Consider the following 23,980-nt stretch of genomic DNA (forward strand, 5'->3'; position numbering starts at 1 on the left):
GGGGCTCTGATGCATCATGTATGGGGGCTCTGATGCATCATGTATGGGGGCTCTGATGCATCATGTATGGGGGCTCTGATGCATCATGTATGGGGGGGCTCTGATGCATCATGTATGGGGGGCTCTGATGCATCATGTATGGGGGCTCTGATGCATCATGTATGGGGGCTCTGATGCATCATGTATGGGGGGCTCTGATGCATCATGTATGGGGGCTCTGATGCATCATGTATGGGGGCTCTGATGCATCATGTATGGGGGGCTCTGATGCATCATGTATGGGGGCTCTGATGCATCATGTATGGGGGCTCTGATGCATCATGTATGGGGGGCTCTGATGCATCATGTATGGGGGCTCTGATGCATCATGTATGGGGGCTCTGATGCATCATGTATGGGGGGCTCTGATGCATCATGTATGGGGGGCTCTGATGCATCATGTATGGGGGGCTCTGATGCATCATGTATGGGGGCTCTGATGCATCATGTATGGGGGGCTCTGATGCATCATGTATGGGGGGCTCTGATGCATCATGTATGGGGGCTCTGATGCATCATGTATGGGGGCTCTGATGCATCATGTATGGGGGCTCTGATGCATCATGTATGGGGCTCTGATGCATCATGTATGGGGGGCTCTGATGCATCATGTATGGGGGCTCTGATGCATCATGTATGGGGGGGCTCTGATGCATCATGTATGGGGGGCTCTGATGCATCATGTATGGGGGCTCTGATGCATCATGTATGGGGGGCTCTGATGCATCATGTATGGGGGCTCTGATGCATCATGTATGGGGGCTCTGATGCATCATGTATGGGGGCTCTGATGCATCATGTATGGGGGCTCTGATGCATCATGTATGGGGGCTCTGATGCATCATGTATGGGGGGCTCTGATGCATCATGTATGGGGGCTCTGATGCATCATGTATGGGGGGCTCTGATGCATCATGTATGGGGGGCTCTGATGCATCATGTATGGGGGGCTCTGATGCATCATGTATGGGGGCTCTGATGCATCATGTATGGGGGCTCTGATGCATCATGTATGGGGGCTCTGATGCATCATGTATGGGGGCTCTGATGCATCATGTATGGGGGGCTCTGATGCATCATGTATGGGGGCTCTGATGCATCATGTATGGGGGCTCTGATGCATCATGTATGGGGGCTCTGATGCATCATGTATGGGGGCTCTGATGCATCATGTATGGGGGCTCTGATGCATCATGTATGGGGGGCTCTGATGCATCATGTATGGGGGCTCTGATGCATCATGTATGGGGGCTCTGATGCATCATGTATGAGATGATGCTCTGATGCATCATGTATGGGGGGCTCTGATGCATCATGTATGGGGGCTCTGATGCATCATGTATGGGGGGCTCTGATGCATCATGTATGGGGGGCTCTGATGCATCATGTATGGGGGCTCTGATGCATCATGTATGGGGGCTCTGATGCATCATGTATGGGGGCTCTGATGCATCATGTATGGGGGCTCTGATGCATCGTGTATGGGGGCTCTGATGCATCATGTATGGGGGCTCTGATGCATCATGTATGGGGGCTCTGATGCATCATGTATGGGGCTCTGATGCATCATGTATGGGGCTCTGATGCATCATGTATAGGGCTCTGATGCATCATGTATGGGGGGCTCTGATGCATCATGTATGGGGGCTCTGATGCATCATGTATGGGGGGCTCTGATGCATCATGTATGGGGCTCTGATGCATCATGTATGGGGGCTCTGATGCATCATGTATGGGGGCTCTGATGCATCGTGTATGGGGGCTCTGATGCATCATGTATGGGGGCTCTGATGCATCATGTATGGGGGCTCTGATGCATCATGTATGGGGGCTCTGATGCATCATGTATGGGGGCTCTGATGCATCATGTATGGGGGCTCTGATGCATCGTGTATGGGGGCTCTGATGCATCATGTATGGGGGCTCTGATGCATCATGTATGGGGCTCTGATGCATCATGTATGGGGGGCTCTGATGCATCATGTATGGGGGCTCTGATGCATCGTGTATGGGGGCTCTGATGCATCGTGTATGGGGGGCTCTGATGCATCGTGTATGGGGGCTCTGATGCATCATGTATGGGGGCTCTGATGCATCATGTATGGGGGCTCTGATGCATCGTGTATGGGGGCTCTGATGCATCATGTATGGGGCTCTGATGCATCATGTATGGGGGGCTCTGATGCATCATGTATGGGGGCTCTGATGCATCATGTATGGGGGCTCTGATGCATCGTGTATGGGGGCTCTGATGCATCGTGTATGGGGGCTCTGATGCATCGTGTATGGGGGGCTCTGATGCATCATGTATGGGGGCTCTGATGCATCGTGTATGGGGGGGCTCTGATGCATCATGTATGGGGCTCTGATGCATCATGTATGGGGGCTCTGATGCATCGTGTATGGGGGGCTCTGATGCATCATGTATGGGGGCTCTGATGCATCGTGTATGGGGGGCTCTGATGCATCGTGTATGGGGGCTCTGATGCATCGTGTATGGGGCTCTGATGCATCGTGTATGGGGGGCTCTGATGCATTGTGTATGGGGGCTCTGATGCATCGTGTATGGGGGGCTCTGATGCATCGTGTATGGGGGCTCTGATGCATCGTGTATGGGGGGCTCTGATGCATCGTGTATGGGGGCTCTGATGCATCGTGTATGGGGGCTCTGATGCATCATGTATGGGGGGCTCTGCATCGTGTATGGGGGCTCTGATGCATCGTGTATGGGGGGGGCTCTGATGCATCGTGTATGGGGGGCTCTGATGCATCGTGTATGGGGCTCTGATGCATCGTGTATGGGGGGGGCTCTGATGCATCATGTATGGGGGCTCTGATGCATCGTGTATGGGGGGCTCTGATGCATCGTGTATGGGGGCTCTGATGCATCGTGTATGGGGGGCTCTGATGCATCGTGTATGGGGGCTCTGATGCATCGTGTATGGGGGGGCTCTGATGCATCGTGTATGGGGGCTCTGATTTATCGTGTATGGGGGCTCTGATTTATCGTTTATGGAGGGGGCTCTGATGCATCGTGTATGGGGGGCTCTGATGCATCGTGTATGGGGGGCTCTGATGCATCGTGTATGGGGGCTCTGATGCATCGTGTATGGGGGCTCTGATGCATCGTGTATGGGGGCTCTGATGCATCGTGTATGGGGCTCTGATGCATCGTGTATGGGGGGCTCTGATGCATCATGTATGGGGGGCTCTGATGCATCATGTATGGGGGCTCTGATGCATCGTGTATGGGGGGCTCTGATGCATCGTGTATGGGGGCTCTGATGCATCATGTATGGGGGGCTCTGATGCATCGTGTATGGGGGCTCTGATGCATCATGTATGGGGGCTTTGATGCATTGTGTATGGGGCTCTGATGCATCGTGTATGGGGGCTCTGATGCATCGTGTATGGGGGAGGCTCTGATGCATCATGTATGGGGGCTCTGATGCATCGTGTATGGGGGCTCTGATGCATCGTGTATGGGGGCTCTGATGCATCGTGTATGGGGGCTCTGATGCATCATGTATGGGGGGCTCTGATGCATCATGTATGGGGGCTCTGATGCATCGTGTATGGGGGCTCTGATGCATCGTGTATGGGGGGCTCTGATGCATCATGTATGGGGGGCTCTGATGCATCGTGTATGGGGGCTCTGATGCATCATGTATGGGGGCTCTGATGCATCGTGTATGGGGCTCTGATGCATCGTGTATGGGGGGCTCTGATGCATCGTGTATGGGGGCTCTGATTTATCGTGTATGGAGGGGGCTCTGATGCATCATGTGTGGGGCTTTGATGCATTGTGTATGGGGGCTCTGATGCATCATGTATGGGGGGCTCTGATGCATCGTGTATGGGGGAGGCTCTGATGCATTGTGTATGGGGGGCTCTGATGCATTGTGTATGGGGGGGCTCTGATGCATTGTGTATGGGGGGAGGCTCTGATGCATTGTGTATGGGGGCTCTGATGCATCATGTATGGGGGGCTCTGATGCATCGTGTATGGGGGCTCTGATGCATCGTGTATGGGGGCTCTGATGCATCATGTATGGGGGCTCTGATGCATCGTGTATGGGGGGGCTCTGATGCATCGTGTATGGGGGGCTCTGATGCATCGTGTATGGGGGGCTCTGATTTATCGTGTATGGAGGGGGCTCTGATGCATCATGTGTGGGGGGGGGCTTTGATGCATTGTGTATGGGGGGCTCTGATGCATCATGTATGGGGGCTCTGATGCATCGTGTATGGGGGGAGGCTCTGATGCATTGTGTATGGGGGCTCTGATGCATTGTGTATGGGGGGCTCTGATGCATTGTGTATGGGGGAGGCTCTGATGCATTGTGTATGGGGGCTCTGATGCATCGTGTATGGAGGGCTCTGATGCATCGTGTATGGGGGCTCTGATGCATCGTGTATGGGGGCGGGGGCTCTGATGCATCGTGTATGGGGGCTCTGATTTATCGTGTATGGGGGGCTCTGATTCATCGTGTATGGGGGCTCTGATGCATCGTGTATGGGGGCTCTGATGCATCGTGTATGGGGGGCTCTGATGCATCGTGTATGGGGGCTCTGAGGCATCGTGTATGGGGGGCTCTGATGCATCGTGTATGGGGGCTCTGATGCATCGTGTATGGGGGCTCTGATGCATCGTGTATGGGGGGTGCTCTGATGCATCATGTATGGGAGGGCTCTGATGCATCGTGTATGGGGGCTCTGATGCATCGTGTATGGGGGGCTCTGATGCATCGTGTATGGGGGCTCTGATGCATCATGTATGGGGGGTTCTGATGCATCGTGTATGGGGGGCTCTGATGCATCATGTATGGGGGCTCTGATGCATCGTGTATGGGGGCTCTGATGCATCGTGTATGGGGGGCTCTGATGCATCATGTATGGGGGGGGGTTCTGATGCATCGTGTATGGGGGCTCTGATTTATCGTGTATGGGGGCTTTGATGCATCATGTATGGGGGGCTTTGATGCATTGTGTATGGGGGGCTCTGATGCATCGTGTATGGGGGGCTCTGATGCATCGTGTATGGGGGCTCTGATGCATCGTGTATGGGGGGCTCTGATGCATCATGTATGGGGGCTCTGATTTATCGTGTATGGAGGGGGCTCTGATGCATCATGTATGGGGGCTCTGATGCATCATGTATGGGGGCTCTGATGCATCATGTATGGGGGGGCTCTGATGCATCATGTATGGGGGGCTTTGATGCATTGTGTATGGGGGCTCTGATGCATCGTGTATGGGGGGCTCTGACGCATCGTGTATGGGGGCTCTGATGCATCGTGTATGGGGGGCTCTGATGCATCATGTATGGGGGCTCTGATTTATCGTGTATGGAGGGGGGCTCTGATGCATCATGTATGGGGGCTTTGATGCATTGTGTATGGGGGCTCTGATGCTTCGTGTATGGGGGCTCTGATTTATCGTGTATGGAGGGGGCTCTGATGCATCGTGTATGGGGGCTTTGATGCATTGTGTATGGGGGCTCTGATGCATCGTGTATGGGGGGCTCTGATGCATCGTGTATGGGGGGCTCTGATGCATCGTGTATGGGGGGCTCTGATGCATCATGTATGGGGGGGCTTTGATGCATTGTGTATGGGGGCTCTGATGCATCATGTATGGGGGCTTTGATGCATTGTGTATGGGGGGCTCTGATGCATCATGTATGGGGGGCTCTGATGCATCGTGTATGGGGGCTCTGATGCATCATGTATGGGGGGCTCTGATGCATCGTGTATGGGGGAGCTCTGATGCATCATGTATGGGGGGCTCTGATGCATTGTGTATGGGGGGCTCTGATGCATCATGTATGGGGGGCTCTGATGCATCGTGTATGGGGGGCTCTGATGCATCGTGTATGGGGGGCTCTGATGCATCATGTATGGGGGCTCTGATGCATCGTGTATGGGGGCTCTGATGCATCGTGTATGGGGGGCTCTGATGCATCGTGTATGGGGGCTCTGATGCATCGTGTATGGGGGCTCTGATTTATCGTGTATGGGGGGCTCTGATGCATCGTGTATGGGGGGCTCTGATGCATCGTGTATGGGGGCTCTGATGCATCGTGTATGGGGGGCTCTGATGCATCGTGTATGGGGGCTCTGATGCATCGTGTATGGGGCTCTGATGCATCGTGTATGGGAGGCTCTGATGCATCGTGTATGGGGGGCTCTGATGCATCGTGTATGGGGGCTCTGATGCATCGTGTATGGGGGCTCTGATGCATCGTGTATGGGGGCTCTGATGCATCGTGTATGGGGGCTCTGATGCATCGTGTATGGGGGGCTCTGATGCATCGTGTATGGGGGCTCTGATGCATCGTGTATGGGGGCTCTGATGCATCGTGTATGGGGGGGCTCTGATGCATCGTGTATGGGGGGCTCTGATGCATCGTGTATGGGCTCTGATGCATCGTGTATGGGGGGCTCTGATGCATCATGTATGGGGGCTCTGATTTATCGTGTATGGAGGGGGCTCTGATGCATCATGTATGGGGGGCTCTGATGCATCATGTATGGGGGCTCTGATGCATCATGTATGGGGGGCTCTGATGCATCATGTATGGGGGGGCTTTGATGCATTGTGTATGGGGGGCTCTGATGCATCGTGTATGGGGGGCTCTGATGCATCGTGTATGGGGGGCTCTGATGCATCGTGTATGTGATTTATCGATGGGGGCTCTGATGCATCATGTATGGGGGCTCTGATTTATCGTGTATGGAGGGCTCTGATGCATCATGTATGGGGCTTTGATGCATTGTGTATGGGGGCTCTGATGCTTCGTGTATGGGGGGCTCTGATTTATCGTGTATGGAGGGGCTCTGATGCATCGTGTATGGGGGGCTTTGATGCATTGTGTATGGGGGGCTCTGATGCATCGTGTATGGGGGGCTCTGATGCATCGTGTATGGGGGGCTCTGATGCATCGTGTATGGGGGGCTCTGATGCATCATGTATGGGGCTTTGATGCATTGTGTATGGGGGCTCTGATGCATCATGTATGGGGGGGCTTTGATGCATTGTGTATGGGGGCTCTGATGCATCATGTATGGGGGCTCTGATGCATCGTGTATGGGGGGCTCTGATGCATCATGTATGGGGGGGGCTCTGATGCATCGTGTATGGGGGGCTCTGATGCATCGTGTATGGGGGGCTCTGATGCATCGTGTATGGGGGGCTCTGATGCATCGTGTATGGGGGCTCTGATGCATCGTGTATGGGGGGCTCTGATGCATCGCTCTGATGCATCGTGTATGGGGCTCTGATGCATCATGTATGGGGGGCTCTGATGCATCGTGTATGGGGGGCTCTGATGCATCGTGTATGGGGGGCTCTGATGCATCGTGTATGGGGGCTCTGATGCATCGTGTATGTGGGGCTCTGATTTATCGTGTATGGGAGGCTCTGATGCATCGTGTATGGTGTGATGCATCGTGTATGGGGCTCTGATGCATCGTGTATGGGGGGGCTCTGATGCATCGTGTATGGGGGCTCTGATGCATCGTGTATGGGGGCTCTGATGCATCGTGTATGTGTATGGGGCTCTGATGCATCGTGTATGGGGGAGCTCTGATGCATCGTGTATGGGGGGCTCTGATGCATCGTGTATGGGGGGCTCTGATGCATCGCCGTGTATGGGGGCTCTGATGCATCGTGTATGGGGGGCTCTGATGCATCGTGTATGGGGGCTCTGATGCATCGTGTATGGGGGCTCTGATGCATCGTGTATGGGGGCTCTGATGCATCGTGTATGGGGGCTCTGATGCATCGTGTATGGGGGGCTCTGATGCATCGTGTATGGGGGGCTCTGATGCATCGTGTATGGGTGGGGCTCTGATGCATCGTGTATGGGGGGCTCTGATGCATCGTGTATGGGGGGCTCTGATGCATCATGTATGGGTGGGGCTCTGATGCATCGTGTATGGGGGCTCTGATGCATCGTGTATGGGGGGCTCTGATGCATCATGTATGGGGGGGTTCTGATGCATCGTGTATGGGGGGCTCTGATGCATCATGTATGGGGGCTCTGATTTATCGTGTATGGAGGGGGCTCTGATGCATCATGTATGGGGGGCTTTGATGCATTGTGTATGGGGGCTCTGATGCATCGTGTATGGGGGCTCTGATTTATCGTGTATGGAGGGGGCTCTGATGCATCATGTATGGGGGGCTTTGATGCATCGTGTATGGGGGGCTCTGATGCATCGTGTATGGGGGCTCTGATTTATCGTGTATGGAGGGGGCTCTGATGCATCATGTATGGGGCTCTGATGCATCGTGTATGGGGGCTCTGATGCATCGTGTATAGGAGGCTCTGATGCATCATGTATGGGGGGCTTTGATGCATCGTGTATGGGGGCTCTGATGCATCATGTATGGGGGCTTTGATGCATTGTGTATGGGGGCTCTGATGCATCATGTATGGGGGCTCTGATGCATCGTGTATGGGGGGCTCTGATGCATCATGTATGGGGGGCTCTGATGCATTGTGTATGGGGGCTCTGATGCATCGTGTATGGGGGGCTCTGATGCATCGTGTATGGGGGCTCTGATGCATCATGTATGGGGGGAGGCTCTGATGCATCGTGTATGGGGGCTCTGATGCATCGTGTATGGGGGCTCTGATGCATCGTGTATGGGGGCTCTGATGCATCATGTATGGGGGGCTCTGATGCATCGTGTATGGGGGGCTCTGATGCATCGTGTATGGGGCTCTGATGCATCGTGTATGTGAGGGGGCTCTGATGCATCGTGTATGGGGGGCTCTGATTTATCGTGTATGGGGGGCTCTGATGCATCGTGTATGGGGGGCTCTGATGCATCGTGTATGGGGCTCTGATGCATCGTGTATGGGGGCTCTGATGCATCGTGTATGGGAGGCTCTGATGCATCGTGTATGGGGGCTCTGATTTATCGTGTATGGGAGGCTCTGATGCATCGTGTATGGGGGGGCTCTGATGCATCGTGTATGGGGGCTCTGATGCATCGTGTATGGGGGGCTCTGATGCATCGTGTATGGGGGCTCTGATGCATCGTGTATGGGGGCTCTGATGCATCGTGTATGGGGGGCTCTGATGCATCGTGTATGGGGGCTCTGATGCATCGTGTATGGGGGCTCTGATGCATCGTGTATGGTGGGGCTCTGATGCATCGTGTATGGGGGCTCTGATGCATCGTGTATGGGGGCTCTGATGCATCATGTATGGGGGGCTCTGATGCATCGTGTATGGGGGGCTCTGATGCATCGTGTATGGGGCTCTGATTTATCGTGTATGGAGGGGGCTCTGATGCATCATGTATGGGGGCTTTGATGCATTGTGTATGGGGGGCTCTGATGCATCGTGTATGGGGGGCTCTGATTTATCGTGTATGGAGGGCTCTGATGCATCATGTATGGGGGGCTTTGATGCATCGTGTATGGGGGCTCTGATGCATCGTGTATGGGGGAGGCTCTGATGCATCATGTATGGGGGCTCTGATGCATCATGTATGGGGGCTCTGATGCATCATGTATGGGGGCTCTGATTTATTGTGTATGGAGGGCTCTGATGCATCATGTATGGGGGGCTTTGATGCATTGTGTATGGGGGGCTCTGATGCATCGTGTATGGGGGCTCTGATTTATCGTGTATGGAGGGGGCTCTGATGCATCATGTATGGGGGGCTCTGATGCATCGTGTATGGGGGCTCTGATGCATCGTGTATGGGGGCTCTGATTTATCGTGTATGGAGGGGGCTCTGATGCATCATGTATGGGGGCTTTGATGCATCGTGTATGGGGGGGCTCTGATGCATCGTGTATGGGGGAGGCTCTGATGCATTGTGTATGGGGGGCTCTGATGCATCGTGTATGGGGGGCTCTGATGCATCGTGTATGGGGGCTCTGATGCATCGTGTATGGGGGGCTCTGATGCATCATGTATGGGGGGGCTTTGATGCATTGTGTATGGGGGCTCTGATGCATCATGTATGGGGGGCTTTGATGCATTGTGTATGGGGGCTCTGATGCATCATGTATGGGGGGCTCTGATGCATCGTGTATGGGGGGGGGCTCTGATGCATCATGTATGGGGAGGCTCTGATGCATCGTGTATGGGGCTCTGATGCATCGTGTATGGGGGGCTCTGATGCATCGTGTATGGGGGCTCTGATGCATCGTGTATGGGGGGCTCTGATGCATCGTGTATGGGGGGCTCTGATGCATCGTGTATGGGGGCTCTGATGCATCGTGTATGGGGGGCTCTGATGCATCATGTATGGGGGCTCTGATGCATCGTGTATGGGGGGCTCTGATGCATCGTGTATGGGGGGCTCTGATGCATCATGTATGGGGGGCTCTGATGCATCGTGTATGGGGGCTCTGATTTATCGTGTATGGGAGGCTCTGATGCATCGTGTATGGGGGGCTCTGATGCATCGTGTATGGGGGGCTCTGATGCATCGTGTATGGGGGCTCTGATGCATCGTGTATGGGGGCTCTGATGCATCGTGTATGGGGGCTCTGATGCATCGTGTATGGGGGCTCTGATGCATCGTGTATGGGGGGCTCTGATGCATCGTGTATGGGTGGGGCTCTGATGCATCGTGTATGGGGGCTCTGATGCATCGTGTATGGGGGCTCTGATGCATCATGTATGGGTGGGGCTCTGATGCATCGTGTATGGGGGCTCTGATGCATCGTGTATGGGGGCTCTGATGCATCATGTATGGGGGGTTCTGATGCATCGTGTATGGGGGCTCTGATGCATCATGTATGGGGGCTCTGATTTATCGTGTATGGAGGGGGCTCTGATGCATCATGTATGGGGCTTTGATGCATTGTGTATGGGGGCTCTGATGCATCGTGTATGGGGGCTCTGATTTATCGTGTATGGAGGGGGCTCTGATGCATCATGTATGGGGGCTTTGATGCATCGTGTATGGGGGCTCTGATGCATCGTGTATGGGGGAGGCTCTGATGCATTGTGTATGGGGGCTCTGATGCATCATGTATGGGGGCTCTGATGCATCATGTATGGGGGGCTCTGATGCATTGTGTATGGGGGCTCTGATGCATCGTGTATGGGGGGCTCTGATGCATTGTGTATGGGGGGCTCTGATGCATCGTGTATGGGGGGCTCTGATGCATCGTGTATGGGGGGCTCTGATGCATCGTGTATGGGGGCTCTGATGCATCATGTATGGGGGGAGGCTCTGATGCATCGTGTATGGGGGGCTCTGATGCATCGTGTATGCGGGGGGCTCTGATGCATCGTGTATGGGGGCTCTGATGCATCGTGTATGGGGGCTCTGATGCATCGTGTATGGGGGGCTCTGATGCATCGTGTATGGGGGCTCTGATGCATCGTGTATGGGGGCTCCGATGCATTGTGTATGGGGGCTCTGATGCATCGTGTATGGGGGGCCCTGATGCATCGTGTATGGGGGCTCTGATGCATCATGTATGGGGGGCTCTGATGGATCATGTATGGGGGGCTCTGATGCATCGTGTATGGGGGCTCTGATGCATCGTGTATGGGGGGGGCTCTGATGCATCGTGTATGGGGGGGGGGGCTCTGTGGAACTTCTGACAAGACAAACATGCTTATTAAGCACTCAGGAAATAAAGTTTTGGTGAATCAGCTACAACTAAAAGGTCAATCGAAAATAACGTTACGTTACATTTTGTCTATCCCTTTAACAAATGCATTCCTTTGTGTTTTTCAGAAATGGTGCATACACAATTTGTTAATTTGTCCAAAGTCAGCTTCGAGAATTTTCCTTATCTTCAGCACGTCTCAATGGTAATGGCCATAATAATTAGTTAATCATTTTATGTATCGTACCCAGTTGTTTTAAATGTTTGTCTGTTTTACATTAAATACATTTACACTGTATTCTGTGTTTTGGTATGAGGTTTATGTTCTAGCAGGCAGGAATACATGAGATAAAAGCAACAACAAAATACATATATATATACTTTTAATGAAGAATTACAGCTTACATGTGGGTTATTTTGTAGCCTGAATCTGTCTCTGAAACATTAACAGTATTACAATACCTACCAGCATCCAAAGTTAGTTGTTTTTGTTCTCGTGGTAATTTCGGTCTTGATTTAACCCGTATCACATAAGTTCAGCTCTATAGGTCAATTGAATGTGTGTGTTGTTCCTCACGTCCTAGACTGGTGTCTCTACAAGTCCCTCTCTAGATCTCCCTGCGTCTGTTTAGGCCTAGACATGTCACTACTGAGCACAAGACGTAATTCATTCATAATACATAATATCATGCTGATATTCAGCGGGTGGTAGTAACTGGTTTTAGTCTGCCCTAAAATCCGCCCCAAAAAAGAAGCACGAGCAAGTGTCAATGAGTGGACCATGATGCAGCGTGGTATGGTTCCATCCTCTTTATTTTGAAGTGAAACTCAAAGAAAACAATAAATGCAAAACGAAACATGAAACATGAAGCTGCTATAGTGCTCACAGGCAACTAACTATACATGGTCAAGATCCCACAAAGCACAAAGGGGAAATGGCTGCCTAGATATGATCCCCAATTAGAGACAATGATAAACAGCTGCCTCTGATTGGGAACCATACCAGGCCAACATAGAAACATAATCACCTAGATGACCCACCCTAGTCACACCCCGACCTGGGGCGGCAGGGTAGCCTAGTGGTTAGAGCATTGGACTAATAATAATAATAATAATAATAATAATATATGCCATTTAGCAGACGCTTTTATCCAAAGCGACTTACAGTCACTTGTGCATACATTCTACGTATGGGTGGTCCCGGGAATCGAACCCACTACCCTGGCGTTACAAGCGCCATGCTCTACCAACTGAGCTACAGAAGGACCACTAGTAACCGAAAGGTTGTAAATCCCTGAGCTGACAAGGTACAAAATCCGTCGTTCTGCCCCTGAACAGGCAGTTAACCCACTGTTCCTAGGCCGTCATTGAAAATAAGAATTTGTTCTTAACTGACTTGCCTGGTTAAATAAAGGTAAAAAAGAAGAGAATAAAAATCTCTCTATGGTCAGGGTGTGACAGCAAGACAAGGTGAATGTTGTTGCTAATTTGCTATGCTAATTTGCTAGCATCACCCTTTTCAAGTTTAACTTTCAAACTTTGTTTACAAATGATCATCATCTGGTGAGTGGCACTGTTTTTGTTGTTGCTGCTTGCTTGCTATTAGCTATTACTGCTTGCTATTACCTACTACTGCTTGCTTGCTATTATCTATTACTGCTTGCTTGCTATTACTGCTTGCTTGCTATTAGCTATTACTGCTTGCTATTACCTATTGCTGCTTGCTTGCTATTAGCTATTGTTGCTTGCTGTTAGCTATTGCTGCTTGCTATTACCTATTACTGCTTGCTTGCTATTAGCTATTACTGTTTGCTTGCTGTTAGCTATTACTGCTTGCTATTACCTATTGCTGCTTGCTTGCTATTAGCTATTGCTGCTTGCTATTACCTATTACTGCTTGCTTGCTATTAGCTATTACTGCTTGCTTGCTATTAGCTATTACTGCTTGCTATTACCTATTGCTGCTTGCTTGCTATTAGCTATTGTTGCTTGCTGTTAGCTATTGCTGCTTGCTATTACCTATTACTGCTTGCTTGCTATTAGCTATTACTGCTTGCTTGCTATTATCTATTACTGCTTGCTTGCTATTACTGCTTGCTTGCTATTAGCTATTGCTGCTTGCTATTACCTATTACTGCTTGCTTGCTATTAGCTATTACTGCGTGCTTACTATTAGCTATTACTGCTTGCTTGCTATTAGCTATTACTGCTTGCTTGCTATTAGCTATTGTTGCTTGCTGTTAGCTATTGCTGCTTGCTATTAGCTATTGCTGCTTGCATGCTATTAGCTATTGCTGCTTGCTATTAGCTATAGCTGCTTGCTTGCTATTAGCTATAGCTGCTTGCTTGCTATTAGCTATAGCTGCTTGCTATTAGCTATCGTTGCTTGCTGTTAGCTATTGCTGCTTGCTATTAGCTATTGCTGCTTGCTTGCTATTAGCTATTGTTGCTTTCTGTTAGCTATTGCTGCTTGCTATTATCTATTACTGCTTGCTTGCTATTAGCTATTACTGCTTGCTTGCTATTACTGCTTGCTTGCTATTAGCTATTGCTGCTTGCTATTACCTATTACTGCTTGCTTGCTATTAGCTATTACTGCTTGCTTACTATTAGCTATTACTGCTTGCTTGCTATTAGCTATTACTGCTTGCTTGCTATTAGCTATTTACATTTACATTTAAGTCATTTAGCAGACGACTTACAAATTGGTGCATTCACCTTATGACATCCAGTAGAACAGTCACTTTACAATAGTGCATCTAAATCTTAAAGGGGGGTGAGAAGGATTACTTATCCTATCCTAGGTATTCCTTAAAGAGGTGTGGTTTCAGGTGTCTCCGGAAGGTGGTGATTGACTCCGCTGTCCTGGCGTCGTGAGGGAGTTTGTTCCACCATTGGGGGCCAGAGCAGCGAACAGTTTTGACTGTTGCTTGCTGTTAGCTATTGCTGCTTGCATGCTATTAGCTATTGCTGCTTGCTATTAGCTATAGCTGCTTGCTTGCTATTAGCTATAGCTGCTTGCTATTAGCTATAGTTGCTTGCTATTAGCTATCGTTGCTTGCTGTTAGCTATTGCTGCTTGCTATTAGCTATTGCTGCTTGCTTGCTATTAGCTATTACTGCTCGCTATTAGCTATCGCTGCTTGCTTGCTATTAGCTATAGCTGCTTGCTTGCTATTATCTATCGTTGCCTGCTTGCTATTAGCTATCGTTGCCTGCTTGCTATTAGCCATTGTTGCCTGCTTGCTATTAGCTATTGCTGCTTGCTTGCTATCTTGCTCGCTATTAGCTATTGCTGCTTGCTATCGTAGCTATTACTGCTTGCTATTAGCTATAGCTGCTTGCTTGCTATTAGCTATTGCTGCTTGCTTGCTATCGTTGCTTGCTTGCTATTAGCTATCGTTGCTTGCAATTAGCTATTGCTGCTTGCTATTAGCTATTACTGCTTGCTATTAGCTATCGCTGCTTGCTTGTTATTAGCAATAGCTGCTTGCTTGCTATTATCTATCGTTGCCTGCTTGCTATTGGCTATAGCTGCTTGCTCACTATTAGCTATTGCTGCTTGCTATCGTTGCTTGCGATTAGCTATAGCTGCTTACTTGCTATTAGCTATTGCTGCTTGCTTGCTATCGTTGCTTGCTTGCTATTAGCTATCGTTGCTTGCAATTAGCTATTGCTGCTTGCTATTAGCTATTACTGCTCGCTATTAGCTATCGTTGCCTGCTTGCTATTAGCTATAGCTGCTTGCTTGATATTAGCTATTGCTGCTTGCTTGCTATTAGCTATAGTTGCTTGCTCGCTATTAGCTATTGCTGCTTGCTAATGTTGCTTGCTATTAGCTATAGCTGCTTGCTATTAGCTATAGCTGCTTGCTAGATATTAGCTTTTGCTGCTTGCTATTAGCTATTGCTGCTTGCTTGCTATCGTTGCTTGCTTGCTATTAGCTATAGCTGCTTGCTTGCTATTAGCTATAGCTGCTTGCTTACTATTAGCTATTGCTGCTTGTTTGCTATTAGCTATCGTTGCTTGCTATTAGCTATAGCTGCTTGCTCGCTATTAGCTTTTGCTGCTTGCTATTAGCTATTGTTGCTTGCTATTAGCTATAGCTGCTTGCTTGCTATTAGCTATTACTGCTTGCTTGCTATTAGCTATAGCTGCTTGCTCGCTATTAGCTTTTGCTGCTTGCTATTAGCTATTGTTGCTTGCTATTAGCTATAGCTGCTTGCTTACTATTAGCTATTGCTGCTTGTTTGCTATTAGCTATCGTTGCTTGCTATTAGCTATAGCTGCTTGCTCGCTATTAGCTTTTGCTGCTTGCTATTAGCTATTGTTGCTTGCTATTAGCTATAGCTGCTTGCTTGCTATTAGCTATAGCTGCCTGCTTGCTATTAGCTATTACTGCTTGCTTGCTATTAGCTATCGTTGCTTGCTATTAGCTATAGCTGCTTGCTCGCTATTAGCTTTTGCTGCTTGCTATTAGCTATTGTTGCTTGCTATTAGCTATATCTGCTTGCTTGCTATTAGCTATAGCTGCTTGCTTGCTATTAGCTATTGTTGCTTGCTATTAGCTATAGCTGCTGGCTTGCTATTAGCTATTACTGCTTGCTATTAGCTATTACTGCTTGCTATTAGTTATAGCTGCTTGCTTGCTATTAGCTATTACTGCTTGCTATTAGCTATTACTGCTTGCTATTAGTTATAGCTGCTTGCTTGCTATTAGCTATTACTGCTTGCTATTAGCTATTACTGCTTGCTATTAGTTATAGCTGCTTGCTTGCTATTAGCTATTACTGCTTGCTATTAGCTATTACTGCTTGCTATTAGTTATAGCTGCTTGCTTGCTGTTTGTTTTTTGAAACATTGTTGCATTTAAATTGTAGATCACAGGTTAGTGTGATGAACTTGATAAAATATATCTGCAATGGGAAGTAATAGCTGTTTTTTTTATTTTTCATTTTTGGACATGAAATGGTTGTACTTTTGTATTGGTATGACTATATACTGGGTTGCATATTCGTTATATTCGTTATCCCCTTCGACGTGACACCGTTATTGTCGCTATTGGTGATAGTGGTGTTGGCCACCATAAATTGTGTACAAAGTGCAAAGTATTTTATGCTATGTGTCACATATTGTGTGTGTGTGTGTGTGTGTGCGGCCTGCAGGACTGTTTGGTTTATTCATAATGTCAATAAAAAGTAACGATTTTCCTTCAATAGAACTGTAGTGGTCCGTCTACTGAAGATGTTTTCTGTTATTTTCTATATATTTTCAGAATTCTGATACAGTCTATTGGAATATTTTTGGTCCTTTTTGAAGGCCTAGGTCCTTTAGTCACTGTTCGCCACTGCTGTATGGGGGCTGTGCAGCCCCAGGTTGGGGTCTGTATGGTGGGGCGTTGGTAGGAGGAGAGCCCTGGGGCTAGTCTGGGCACCAGTCAGGCCAGTTCAGAGTCAGTCAGAAATACCTTATTTAAGAAATACCTTATTTACCTTACTTAAAAACCTTATTTAAGTATTCAGACCCTTTGCTATGAGACTCGAAATTGAGCTCAGGCTCATCCTGTCCATCCAGGATTGTGGGGAATTGTACCAAAAAATGTCTGCAGCTTTGAAGGTCCCTGTAATTGTTTTCCTCCTCTTCGTCTGAAGAGGAGAGGCGAGAAGGATCGGAGGACCAATATGCAGCGTGGTAAGTGTCCATGGTTGTTTGTTTAAACACTTAAACTGAACACTCCATACAAAAACAATAAACGTAACGTGAATAACCGAAACCGAAAACAGTACCGTGTGGTGTAAGACACAGACACGGAAACAATCACCCACAAACAAACAGTGAAGCCCAGGCTACCTAAGTATGATTCTCAATCAGAGACAACCAGGCTACCTAAGTATGATTCTCAATCAGAGACAACTAACGACACCTGTCTCTGATTGAGAACCATACTAGGCCGAACACAGAAAACCAACCTAGAAACACAAAACATAGAATGCCCACCCAACTCACGTCCTGACCAATTCAAACAAACAAATAACACAAATACTAGGGTCAGAACGTGACAGTCCCTAAGAACACAGTGGCCTCCATCATTCTTAAATGGAAGAAGTTTTGAACCACCAAGACTCATCCTAGAGCTGTCCATCTGACCAAACTGAGCAATCAGGGGAGAAGGGCCTTGGTCAGGGAGGTGACCAAGACCCAGATGGTCACTATGACAGAGCTCCAGGGTTCCTCTACGGAGATGAGAGAACCTTCCAGAAGGACAAACATCTATGCAGCACTCCACTAATCAGGCCTTTATGGTAGAGTGGCCAGATGAAAGCCACTCCTCAGTAAAAGACACATGACAGCCTGCTTGGTGTTTGCCAAAAGGCACATAAAGGACTCTCAGACCATGAGAAGCAAGATTCTCTGGTCTGATGAAACCAAGATTAAACTCTTTGGCCTAAATGCCAAGCATCACGTCTGGAGGAAACCTGGCACCATCCCTACGGTGAAGCATGGTGGTGGCATCAGCATGCTGTGGGGATGTTTTTCAGCGGCAGGGACTGGGAGACTAGTCAGGATCGAGGGAAAGATTAACGGAGCAAAGTACAGAGAGATCCTTGATGAAAACCTGCTCCAGTGCGTTCAGGACCTCAGACTGGGGCGAAGGTTCACCTTCCAACAGGACACCGACCCTAAACACACAGCCAAGACAACTCAGGAGTGGCTTCAGGACAAGTCTCTGAATGTCCTTGAGTGGCCCAGCCAGAGTCCGGACTTGAACCCAATCGAACATCTTTGGAGAGACCTGAAAATAGCTGTTCAGCGACGCTCCCCATCCAACCTGACAGAGCTTGAGAGGATCTGCAGAGAAGAACGGGAGAAACTCCCCAAATACAGGTGTGACAAGCTTGTAGCGGCGTACCCAAGAAGACTTGATGCTGTAATTGTTACCAAAAGTGCTTCAACAAAGTACTAAGTAAAGGGTCTGAATACTTATGTAAATGTTATATTTGGTTTGTCATTATGGGGTATTGTGTGTAGATTAATGAGGAACAAAAACATGTAATCGATTTTAGAATAAGACTGCAGATGTAACAAAATGTGGAAAAAGTCAAAGGGTCTGAATACTTTCTGAATGAACTGTACTTTTGAAGATTGAATCCCGGCCTAAGTAAGGTGAGTGGAAGATGGACAGGCCTTGAGCCTCTAGCTATAGTCCACCTACTTTCTGAATTGTTAAACCGACTCAGTGTTTGACCCTGATGCAGATATAGGAGTCAGATGGTTCAGTTCTCAGATCATTTATTATAACACGGGGAGCAGGCAAAGGGCAGGTAGAGGTTCTTAACCAGGTCAGAACCAGGCAGGTACAGAACGGCAGGCAGGCTCAGGGTCAGGGCAGGCAGAAAGGTCAGAACCAGAAAGGCTAGAAACAAAAAAAAAAATAGGAAACACGCTGGGACGACCTGACAGTACAAGATGAACTGGCAACAGACAAACAGAAAACGCAGGTATAAATACACAGAGGATAATGGGGAAAATGGGAGACACCTGGTGGCGGTTGGAGACAAGCACAAGACACAGTTAAGTGCATAGAAATAGTTACTGGCATGGGTACACTCATTATGTCCACCAGTCCAGGGAACGTATTCCATTCTAGTGATTATACTTCTATGGTTAAGGCCCTCAAGGTGAAAGAGGAAACATTTACAGGACAGGTTGTTCGTAACAGGAAGTGCTGATGGAAACATTTACAGGACAGGTTGTTCATAACAGGAAGTAGTGATGGAAACATTTACAGGACAGGTTGTTCATAACAGGAAGTAGTGATGGAAACATTTACAGGACAGGTTGTTCATAACAGGAAGTGCTGATGGAAACATTTACAGGACAGGTTGTTCATAACAGGAAGTGCTGATGGAAACATTTACAGGACAGGTTGTTCATAACAGGAAGTAGTGATGGAAACATTTACAGGACAGGTTGTTCATAACAGGACGTGCTGATGGAAACATTTACAGGACAGGTTGTTCGTAACAGGAAGTGCTGATGGAAACATTTACAGGACAGGTTGTTCATAACAGGAAGTAGTGATGGAAACATTTACAGGACAGGTTGTTCGTAACAGGAAGTGCTGATGGAAACATTTACAGGACAGGTTGTTCGTAACAGGAAGTGCTGATGGAAACATTTACAGGACAGGTTGTTCATAACAGGAAGTGCTGATGGAAACATTTACAGGACAGGTTGTTCATAACAGGAAGTGCTGATGGAAACATTTACAGGACAGGTTGTTCATAACAGGAAGTGCTGATGGAAACATTTACAGGACAGGTTGTTCATAATGGGACTGATGTGCTACTGTATTTCAATGTATTACAGTATTATTTGTGTGTGTGTGTGTGTAATCATAGAATGTAATTCCCATATTTACCCATAAATCCCGTCTTGTCATTTTAAGGCCCATAAAACCACCATTCTGGGGTCAGTAACAGGGTGACGGCATGCTGCCTGGTGTTACATAACATAACCGAGCTACTGTACTGTAGAACTGAACCAAATTATAATGGGAGTAATGGGACCAATATGTGCTGCATAACGTCATTACATCCTCCAGAAGTAGTCTGATATCCAGACTTGTTTTGTTCTACAATCCCACGCCTTGTAGTCCGCTGTATCTGCTTCTTAAACAAGCTTTACAGGCATGAGTAATTACACGTTCCTGACTCAAAACATCTGTGGCCTCTCCCCTAACCTCCCTACCCTAACCTCCTCTCCTCTCCTCTCCTCTCCTCTACCCTAACCTCCTCTCCTCTCCTCTACCCTATTCTCCTCTCCCCTAACCTCCCTACCCTAACCTCCTCTCCTCTACCCTAACCTCCTCTCCTCTACCCTAACCTCTACCCTAACCTCCTCTCCTCTACCCTAACCTCCCTACCCTAACCTTCTCTCCTCTCCCCTAACCTCCTCTCCTCTACCCTAACCTCCTCTCCTCTACCCTAACCTTATCTCCTCTCCCCTAATCTCCTCCCCCTTAACCTCCTCTCCCCTAACCTCCCTACCCTAAACTCCTCTCCTCTACCCTAACCTCCCTACCCTAACCTCCTCTCCTCTACCCTAACCTTCTCTCCTCTCCCCTAACCTCCTCTCCCCCTAACCTCCTCTCCCTAACCTCCCTAACCTCCCTACCCTAAACTCCTCTCCTCTACCCTAACCTCCCTACCCTAACCTCCTCTCCTCTACCCTAACCTTCTCTCCTCTCCCCTAACCTCCTCTCCCCAAACCTCCTCCCCCTTAACCTCCTCTCCCCTAACCTCCCTACCCTAAACTCCTCTCCTCTACCCTAACCTCCCTACCCTAACCTCCTCTCCTCTACCCTAACCTCCTCTCTTCTCCCCTAACCTCCCTACCCTAACCTTCTCTTCCCTACCATCCTCTCATCTACCCTAACCTCCCTACCCTAACCTCCTCTCCTCTACCCTAACCTATCCTAACCTCTTCTCCCCCCAACCTCCTCTCCCCGAACCTCCTCTACCCTAACCTCCTCTCCCCTAAACTCCTCTAACCTCCCCTACCCTAACCTACTCTCCCCTAACATCCTCTCCTCTACCCTAACCTCCCTACCCTAACCTTCTCTACCCTACCCTAACCTTCTCTTCTCTCCCCTACCCTAACCCTCTCTACCCTAACTTTCTCTCCCCTACCCTAACTACCTCTACACTAACCTCCTCTACCCGAACCTCCTCTCTTCTCGCCGAACCTCCTCTACACTAACCTTCTCTCCTCCTCCCTAACCTTCTCTCCTCTCCCCTAACCTCCTCTCCCCTACCCTAACCCCCTCTATCCTCCCTACCCTATCCCCCTCTACCCTACCCTCCTCTCCCCGAACCTCCTCTCCCCCTGAACCTCCTCTACCCTAACCAACCTCTACCCTAACCTCCTCTACCCTAACCTCCTCTCCTCTACCCTAACCTCCTCTCCTCTACTCTAACCTCCTCTCCCCCAGAATTGTACGGAATTATGACATAACATTGAAGGTTGTGCAATGTAACAGCAATATTTAGACTGAGGGATGCCACCCATTAGATAAAATACAGAACGGTTCCGTATTTCACTGAAAGAATAAACGTTTTGTTTTCGAGATGATATTAATGACCTAAGGCTCGTATTTCTGTGTGTTATTATGTTATAATTAAGTCTATGATTTGATAGAGCAGTCTGACTGAGCGATGGTAGGCACCAGCAGGCTCGTAAGCATTCATTCAAACAGCACTTTCATGCGTTTTGCCAGCAGCTCTTCGCTGTGCTTCAAGCATTGCGCTGTTTATGACTTCAGGCCTATCAGCTCCCGAGATTAGGCTGGTGTAACCGATGTGAAATGGCTAGCTAGTTAGCGGGGTGCGCGCTAATAGCGTTTCAAACGTCACTCGCTCTGAGACTTGGAGTAGTTATTATATTTATATTGAGTAGTTGTTCCCCTTGCTCTGCATGGGTGGCTGTTGTCGATGTGTTCCTGGTTCGAGCCCAGCGCGTGATCTGATTGAATCCAGGCCTTAAAGCTCTTCCTACTTCACACTGCACATGTATATGTGTGTGTGTGTCTGTGATATATATTGTCATCATTAGACTGGTGACTGTCGGGCAGCTCTCTGCCCCACCTGAGGTCTCAGTGAGCCCGACTCCCACCTGAGCCCGACTCAGTGAGCCCGACTCCCACCTGAAGTCTCAGTGAGTCCGACTCCCACCTGAGCCCGACTCCCATCCGAGGTCTCAGTGAGCCCGACTCCCACCTGAGCCCGACTCCCACCTGAGCCCGACTCCCACCTGAGCCCGACTCCCATCCGAGGTCTCGGTGAGCCTGACTCCCACCTGAGCCCGACTCCCATCCGAGGTCTCAGTGAGCCCGACTCCCACCTGAAGTCTCAGTGAGCCCGACTCCCATCCGAGGTCTCAGTGAGCCTGACTCCCACCTGAGGTCTCAGTGAGCCTGACTCCCACCTGAAGTCTCAGTGAGCCCGACTCCCATCCGAGGTCTCAGTGAGCCTGACTCCCACCCGAGGTCTCAGTGAGCCTGACTCCCATCCGAGGTCTCAGTGAGCCTGACTCCCATCCGAGGTCTCAGTGAGCCTGACTCCCATCCGAGGTCTCAGTGAGCCTGACTCCCACCTGAGGTCTCAGTGAGCCTGACTCCCACCTGAAGTCTCAGTGAGCCTGACTCCCACCTGAGGTCTCAGTGAGCCTGACTCCCACCTGAGGTCTCAGTGAGCCCGACTCCCACCTGAAGTCTCAGTGAGCCTGACTCCCACCTGAGGTCTCAGTGAGCCTGACTCCCATCCGAGGTCTCAGTGAGCCTGACTCCCACCTGAGGTCTCAGTGAGCCTGACTCCCTCAATCAGTTCTGACCGGAGCAGTGAGTGCATCGAAAGTGGCACCCTATGCCCTATTTAGTGCACTACTTTTGACCAGAGCCCTATGGGTAAAGGGTGGCGTTCAGAATGCAAACAGAGTCCTGCTGTAGATCCTATCACCTGGTTTAATAACCCATCATTTCCCCATCAGGGAAGAGGACAAGACGGTGTGTGTGTGTGTGTGTGTGTGTGTGTGTGTGTGTGTGTGTGTGTGTGTGTGTGTGTGTGTGTGTGTGTGTGTGTGTGTGTGTGTGTGTGTGTGTGTGTGTGTGTGTGTGTGTGTGTGTGTGTGTGTGTGTGTGTGTGTGTGTGTGTGTGTGTGCGCCCGCACCACGTTTGTGTTTGCTCGGCAGTAGGTATCAGCGAGGGGACTTTCCATTCCATGCTGTGTCCTCTGTAATGCTGGATGTCAGAGCAGCCGAAGCAGGATGGAATTTCCACGTCACTCCTCATCTGTGGCCGAGATTGAAAAGGAAGACGGAGAGAGAGAGGAAGACGGAGAGAGGAAGACGGAGAGAGGGAGAGAGAGAGAGGAAGACGGAGAGAGGGAGAGAGAGAGAGGAAGACAGAGAGAGAGAGAGAGACAGACAGAGAGACAGACAGAGAGAGAGAGAGGGAGGAGAGGGGAGGAGAGGAGCGCGCGCGAGAGAGAGAGAGAGAGAGTGTTGTATGCTAATTGAGCTCTGATGAATATTAGATTGGAGACAACATGGAGAGTTTGAATCATGGTAGGTTATGAATAAATAGTAAGCACAATGCATACAAGGCTCTCTCTCTCGCTCCTCTCCTCTCTCTCTCTCTCTCTCTCTCTCTCTCTCTCTCTCTCTCTCTCTCTCGCTCCTCTCCCCCTCTCCTCCCTCTCTCTCTCTCTCTCTCTCTCTCTCTCGCTCCTCTCCCCCCCTCTCCTACCTCTCTCTCTCTCTCGCTCCTCTCCTCTCCTACTCTCATCC

The 23,980-nt window shown here is 49.7% G+C and overlaps 1 pseudogene; it reads left to right on the forward strand.

Moving 5' to 3' along the window:
- Positions 1-22,551, forward strand: part of LOC118381646 (interferon-induced GTP-binding protein Mx-like) — a 32,093-nt pseudogene extending 9,542 nt beyond the window's left edge.
- Positions 22,552-23,980: the final 1,429 nt, after the last annotated feature.

The sequence above is a fragment of the Oncorhynchus keta genome, chromosome 25 (assembly GCF_023373465.1).
Source record: "Oncorhynchus keta strain PuntledgeMale-10-30-2019 chromosome 25, Oket_V2, whole genome shotgun sequence".
In the NCBI taxonomy this organism is placed as follows: domain Eukaryota; kingdom Metazoa; phylum Chordata; class Actinopteri; order Salmoniformes; family Salmonidae; genus Oncorhynchus; species Oncorhynchus keta.